The sequence below is a fragment of the Heterodontus francisci genome, chromosome 8 (assembly GCF_036365525.1).
Source record: "Heterodontus francisci isolate sHetFra1 chromosome 8, sHetFra1.hap1, whole genome shotgun sequence".
Taxonomy (NCBI): Eukaryota; Metazoa; Chordata; class Chondrichthyes; order Heterodontiformes; family Heterodontidae; genus Heterodontus; species Heterodontus francisci.
In genome coordinates this window covers 100,580,437-100,587,196 of record NC_090378.1, presented here as the reverse complement: position 1 = coordinate 100,587,196, position 6,760 = coordinate 100,580,437, and positions in this window count along the sequence as shown.

Here is a 6,760-nt window from a genome sequence, read left to right as displayed (position 1 = left end):
CTCTCCCTCCCTCCCTCTCTCCCTCCTCACTCTCTCTCTCTCACCATCCCACTCTCTCTCTCACTCTCCCTTCATCCCCCTCTCACTCCCTCTCTCTCTCTCCCTCCCTCTCTCTGCCCCCTCACTCTGCCCCCTTGTTCTGCCCCTTCTCTCACTCTGCTCCCCTCTCATTCCCTCCATCCCGCACTCCCTCTCTCCCTCCCTCTCTCACACTCTCCCTCTCTCTCTCTGCCCACCTCTCCCTCTCTGCCTATCTCTGTCTTCCTCCCTCTCTTTCTCTCTCCGTCCCTCCATCTCTCCCTCCGTCTCCCCCTTCCCTCCCTCCCTCGCTCCCTGTCTCGCTCCCCCTCTCTTCCTCCCTCTCTCTCTCCCACCCTCTCTCTCTCTCCCTCCCTTCCTCCCTCTTTCTCCCCCTCCCTCTCCTTCACTACCTCCCGTTCTCTCCCTCTCTCTCCCTCCCTCCCTACCTCTCCTTCACTCCCTGTCTCCCTCCCTCTCTGTCCCTTCCTCTCTCTCACTCTCCCTCTCTCTGCACATCGCTGTCTCCCTCCCTCTCTTTCTCTTTCCATCCCTCCCTCTCTCCCTCCCTCTCCCCTCCCTCTCTCCCTCCCACTCCCCCTCCCTCCCCCTCTCTCTCTCCATCCCTCCCTCCCTCTCCCTCCCTCTTTCTCTCTCCCTTCCTCTCTCTTTTCCATCCTCTCACCCTCTCTCTCCCTCCCTCTACCTCTCTCCCTTCCTCTCTCTCCTGCGCTCCATCTCTCTTTCGACCCCCTCTCTCCCTCCTCCTCTCTTTCTCTCCTTCCCACTCTCCCTCCCTCCTTCCTTCCCACCCCCTCTCTCTCTCTGCCCACCTCTCTCTCACTGCCCCACTGTCTCTCCCTCTCTCTCCCTCCCCCTCCCTCTCCCTCCCTCACTCCCTCTCTCTCTCTCTCCCTCCCTCTATCTCCCACCGTCCCCCTCTCTCTCCCTCCCTCTCTCTCCCACCCTCTCTCCCTCCCTCCCTTCCTTCCTCCCTCTTCCTCCCTCCCCCTCCCTCCTTCCCTCCCTCTCTCCCACCCTCCCTCTCCCGCCCTCCCTCTCCCTCCCTCTCTCTCCCTCCCACCCTCTCTCTCCCTCTCCCCCTCTCTCCCTCCCTCTCTTCCTCCCTCTCTCTCACTTTCTCTCTTTCCCTCCCAATCCCTCTCTCCTTTTATCTCTCTCTCCTCCCCTCCCCCTCTCTCTCCCTCCCCCTCCTCCCTCCCTCCCTCCCTCTCACCCCCTCTCTCTCCCTCTCCCTCCCTCACTCCCTCTCTCTCTCTCCCTCCCTCTATCTCCCACCCTCCCGCCCACTCCCTCCCTCTCTTTCCCACCCTCTCTCCCTCCCTCCCTTCCTTCCTCCCTCTTCCTCCCCCCCCCCTCTCCCTCCCTCTTTCCCACCCTCTCTCTCCCTCTCCCTCGCTTCCTCTCCCTCCCTCACTCTCTCCCTCTCTCTCCCTCCCACCCTCTCTCCCTCCCACCCTCTCTCCCTCTCTCTCCCTCCCACCCTCTCTCCCTCTCTCTCCCTCCCACCCTCTATTTCCCTCTCCCACCCTCTCCCTCACTCTCTCCCTCCCACCCTCTCTTCCCCTCTCTCCCTCCCTCTCTTCCTCCCTCTCTCACTTTCTCTCTTTCCCTCCCAATCCCTCTCTCCTTTTATCTCTCTCTCTCTGCCCTCTCTCTCTCCCTCCCTCCATCTCTCCCTCCATTTCACCCTCCATTTCTCACACCTTCCCTCTCTCTCTCCCTCCCTCCCTCTCTCCTTCCTCACTCTCTCTCTCTCACCATCCCACTCTCTCTCTCACTCCCTTCATCCCTCTCTCGCTCCCTCTCTCTCTCTCCCTCCCTCTATCCCTCCCTCTCTCTGCCCCCCTCACTCTGCCCCCTTGTTCTGCCCCTTCTCTCACTCTGCTCCCCTCTCTTTCCCTCCATCCCGCACTCCCTCTCTCCCTCCCTCTCTCGCACTCTCCCTCTCTCTCTCTGCCCACCTCTCCCTCTCTGCCTATCTCTGTCTTCCTCCCTCTCTTTCTCTCTCCGTCCCTCCATCTCTCCCTCCGTCTCCCCCTTCCCTCCCTCCCTCGCTCCCTGTCTCGCTCCCCCTCTCTCCCTCCCTCTCTCTCTCCCACCCTCTCTCTCTCTCCCTCCCTTCCTCCCTCTTTCTCCCCCTCCCTCTCCCTCACTACCTCCCGCTCTCTCCCTCTCTCTCCCTCCCTCCCTACCTCTCCTTCACTCCCTGTCTCCCTCCCTCTCTGTCCCTTCCTCTCTCTCACTCTCCCTCTCTCTGCACATCGCTGTCCCTCCCTCTCTTTCTCTTTCCATCCCTCCCTCTCTCCCTCCCTCTCCCCTCCCTCTCTCCCTCCCACTCCCCCTCCCTCCCCCTCTCTCTCTCCATCCCTCCCTCCCTCTCCCTCCCTCTTTCTCTCTCCATCCCTCCCTCCCTCTCCCTCCCTCTTTCTCTCTCCCTTCCTCTCTCTTTTCCATCCTCTCACCCTCTCTCTCCCTCCCTCTACCTCTCTCCCTTCCTCTCTCTCCTGCGCTCCATCTCTCTTTCTCCCCCTCTCTACCTCCTCCTCTCTTTCTCTCCTTCCCACTCTCCCTCCCTCCTTCCTTCCTTCCCACCCCCTCTCTCTCTCTGCCCACCTCTCTCTCACTGCCCCACTCTGTCTCTCCCTCTCTCTCCCTCCCCCTCCTTCTCCCTCCCTCCCTCCCTCTCATCCCCTCTCTCTCCCTCTCCCTCCCTCACTCCCTCTCTCTCTCTCTCCCTCCCTCTATCTCCCACCGTCCCCCTCTCTCTCCCTCCCTCTCTCTCCCTCCCTCTCTCTCCCACCCTCTCTCCCTCCCTCCCTTCCTTCCTCCCTCTTCCTCCCTCCCCCCTCCCTCCTTCCCTCCCTCTCTCCCACCCTCTCTCTCCCTCTCCCACACTTTCTCTCCCTCCCTCACTCTCTCCCTCTCTCTCCCTCCCACCCTCTCTCTCCCTCTCCCACCCTCTCCCTCACTCTCTCCCTCCCTCCCACCCTCTCTTCCCCTCTCTCCCTCCCTCTCTTCCTCCCTCTCTCTCACTTTCTCTCTTTCCCTCCCAATCCCTCTCTCCTTTTATCTCTCTCTACTCCCCTCCCCCTCTCTCTCCCTCCCCCTCCTTCTCCCTCCCTCCCTCCCTCTCATCCCCTCTCTCTCCCTCTCCCTCCCTCACTCCCTCTCTCTCTCTCTCCCTCCCTCTATCTCCCACCCTCCCGCCCACTCCCTCCCTCTCTCTCCCACCCTCTCTCCCTCCCTCCCTTCCTCCCTCCCCCTCCCTCTTTCTCCCTCTCCCTCGCTTCCTCTCCCTCCCTCACTCTCTCCCTCTCTCTCCCTCCCACCCTCTCTCCCTCTCTCTTCCTCCCACCCTCTCTTTCCCTCTCCCACCCTCTCCCTCACTCTCTCCCTCCCACCCTCTCTTCCCCTCTCTCCCTCCCTCTCTTCCTCCCTCTCTCTCACTTTCTCTCTTTCCCTCCCAATCCCTCTCTCCTTTTATCTCTCTCTTCTCCCCTCCCTCTCTCTCTCCCTCCCTGCCTCTCTCTCCCTCGCTCCCTGTCCCCCTCTCGCTCTCTCTCCGATAGTTGCAGAGAGCAGGAGCTCTCAGCTTTGTGATGGTCAGTTTTTAAAAAAAATCCAAAGTGTCAGTCTCCCAACTGGCAGGTGCTCAGAGTGGGAACAGTGCTTCCAATTCGGACAAGGCCGGTTTTCGGAGGGCTTTTGAAAATAATCGGAACCCGCTGGAAAACCCCGAACTTGTCCGAATTGGAAGCGCTGTTCCCGCTCTGAGCACCTGTCAGCTGTGAAACTGACACTTGTTTTTTACAGCCGGTCCGAAGAAGCCAATGGGAAATTTCTCATCTGTGAAATTACCAGTCACGGACCTCAAAATTTTTACCTTGGGCACTGGTGTCCATGTACGGAGACGTTGCCGACCCATGGTTTTAACTGACAAACTTTCCTCAACAACAGCAATGTCTCTAATTGATCCCAGGATGTGCCTATTTATGGCAACATCTCAGAGTGATTTAGTGATGATTGGTTGTGTATTGAGCAGACTAATGTTTTAAAACATGACAGCTCTGGAGCAGTGAATCCTGCAGCTCCACTGCAGGTTCCGTAGGCATCTCAGAGGAACAGAAAGTTAAGGTTTTGAGCTGGGCCCTTCATTGTGATCCTATTAAATGTCTCAGCTGCTTGAAGTGATCCAATGCTGGTGGTGCCAGACACATGGGTCTCACAATGCGAACAGCCAGCTCGGGACAAATTTACAGGAGTGTGGTTTTGCTGCTCTGCCTGTCTGCCTGTCTGTCTGTCTGTGAGTCTCCAGTAAAAGCAGTTATCCAAACTCAGTGTGACTCCCTCATCATAACGACATGACACATTGGCTGCAGAAGAGAATTTGTGGACACTTTGGGTTTTGTGATGCCAGTTGTTGGCGATGCCATGATGCCAATGCACACTGAACACGCGTTCGTAGCCAGCATTAAGGTCATAGCTGATCTACACCGAGACTGGATGCACGATTTAAGCATTAATGCAGGACGGCAGCCTGCTTTCCTGTGACCTTGCCTTCTTGGACAACAAAATCTTAAAAGCAGTATGTGGCAAGTTAAGCTGCTGTGGTGGGAATGCAAATCCAATGATAACAAATCTTTCACACTGTGCCCAACAACCTTTTCCAATGAAGTCAGTGGAAGAGAAAATCAGGCAGGTGTAAGACCAGCTGCAGCTTCCCTATTGCTCATTTTGCACAATCGCCCAATTCCAATTTCACCCCCAATATTTTGGAATTCATACCGATCCTACCTGGGTGACAATGAAATGCACTTACTACTGCATAGGTTCCAGAGGCCTGCAAGTCAGGACATTGCTTCCTAAAGGGCACAGCAGTACAGCAGTTATGGGACTAGACCAGCAACTCGAGATGTTGTGAGTTTTAATGCGACTATGGCAACTATGTTGAAATGCACTGAATCTCGCAATTTATGAGTTAGCACCTGGCAAAATAATCATGAAAGCTGCCAGATTGTGATAAAATAATGTGTGGTTGACTCTCAGTGCCTGTTAACAACAGCAGCAGCAACTACTTGCATTCAAAGGGTTGGATTTTACCAAGCCCACGACATCAGGCTCCGTGGCAGGGAGGTGGTGTGGAAGATGGTTGTGGCAGAGGCCCGCCACGGAGCTCGACGCCAGGAAGGCCCAGCCCAATCCTCCTGGCGGCAGCGAGGCTCTGTGGTGTTCCCCACCCACCACTGGGCGATGGGATTTCAATATTTAAATTAATGAAATGAATAAATTTAAATGAACATACCCACAATCTTCCAGTCCCACTACGATCCTCAGTGTGGTGGCTGGCACTCCCGCACCTTCAATTCCCCATCTGGGAAAAGCCAGCGTGACACTGGTTGGGAGGAGTTAAGATTTCCAGTGCGGGGGTTGAGGGGGGGGGAAGGGGTCAAATAAATGTAATGAGTGCAGGGGATGGGGGGAAGGAGTGAACTTTAAACTTTCTGCAGTCTGGGTGGGTTGGGGGGGGGGCGAAGGTCATATTTAAAAGGTAAGTGTTTTTTGGGAGGCAGGGCAAATAGTTAATGTAATAGTTATCGGGAGGTGGGAAAGGGGTGTCAGAATTTTAGTTGATAAATTTTGAGAGGGTGTATCTTTAAAAATTTAAATATGCCAGCAGGACTGGCTACCATATAAAAATGGCGCCAGCGCCTGTGCACAGGCAGCTGGCGCCATTGCTGATGTCGGCGTGGGAGATCGCGGCGGCTCTTCGGCGTGCAGCCCACGCATTCACCATCGGGAGCGATGGCGGGCTTTTAAAATCCAGTCTATCAGGTGCCTTTAACATAATAACCTGTCCGAAGGCACTTCACAGGGGAATTCAAAAACGAAATTTGGCAGTGAGCCACGTAAGGAGATAATAGGTCAGATGACCAAAAGCTTGATCAGAGGTAGGTTTTGAGGAGTATCTTAAAGGAGGAAAGTGAGGTCGAAAAGCAGAGAGGTTAGGCAGAGAATTCCAGAACTTAGTGCCTAGACAGCTGAAGGCATGGCCATCAATGCTGGACCAATTAAAAACGGGGATGCTCAAGAGGCCAGAATTGGCTGAGTGTAGATATCTCAGAGGGTTGTGGGGCTGAAGGAAATTACAGAGATACGGAGGGTTGAGATCCTGGTGGACAGCAGAGGTAACTGTGCAGGACCAGGAAGTGAAACCATTGCAGGTGCTTCTCTGGCTACAATTAGATAGGTAAGAATGGAACTAGGCAAGTGCAGTCCAACCCAGTTGGATGACGGTGAAGAGGCCTTGGAGGAGGATGGCGTAGTCAACCGTGTCAAAGGCTAAAGATAGGTCAAGAAGGTCGAGGAGTCACATAGGATGTCACAGTCACATAGGATGTTATTTTTTACTTTGATAAGACCCGTTTGGTACTGCGAAAGGGGCAGAAACCTGATTGGAATGATTCAAACATGGAAGTCTGGGAAAGATAGGCATGGATTTGGGAGGTGACAAGGACTTTGGAGAGAAAAGACAGGTTGGAGATGGAATAGTAGTCTGCAACAGCGGTGGGGTCAAGTGTTGGTTTATTGAAGAGATGGGTGATGATGGCGGATTTGAAGAGCGGGAGAACCCTTAACAATATCAGATAACATGGGGACCAAGAGGTAAGTTGAATGGTCAGCAGTTTAGTGGGAATAGGGTCACGATTGATCAGCCATG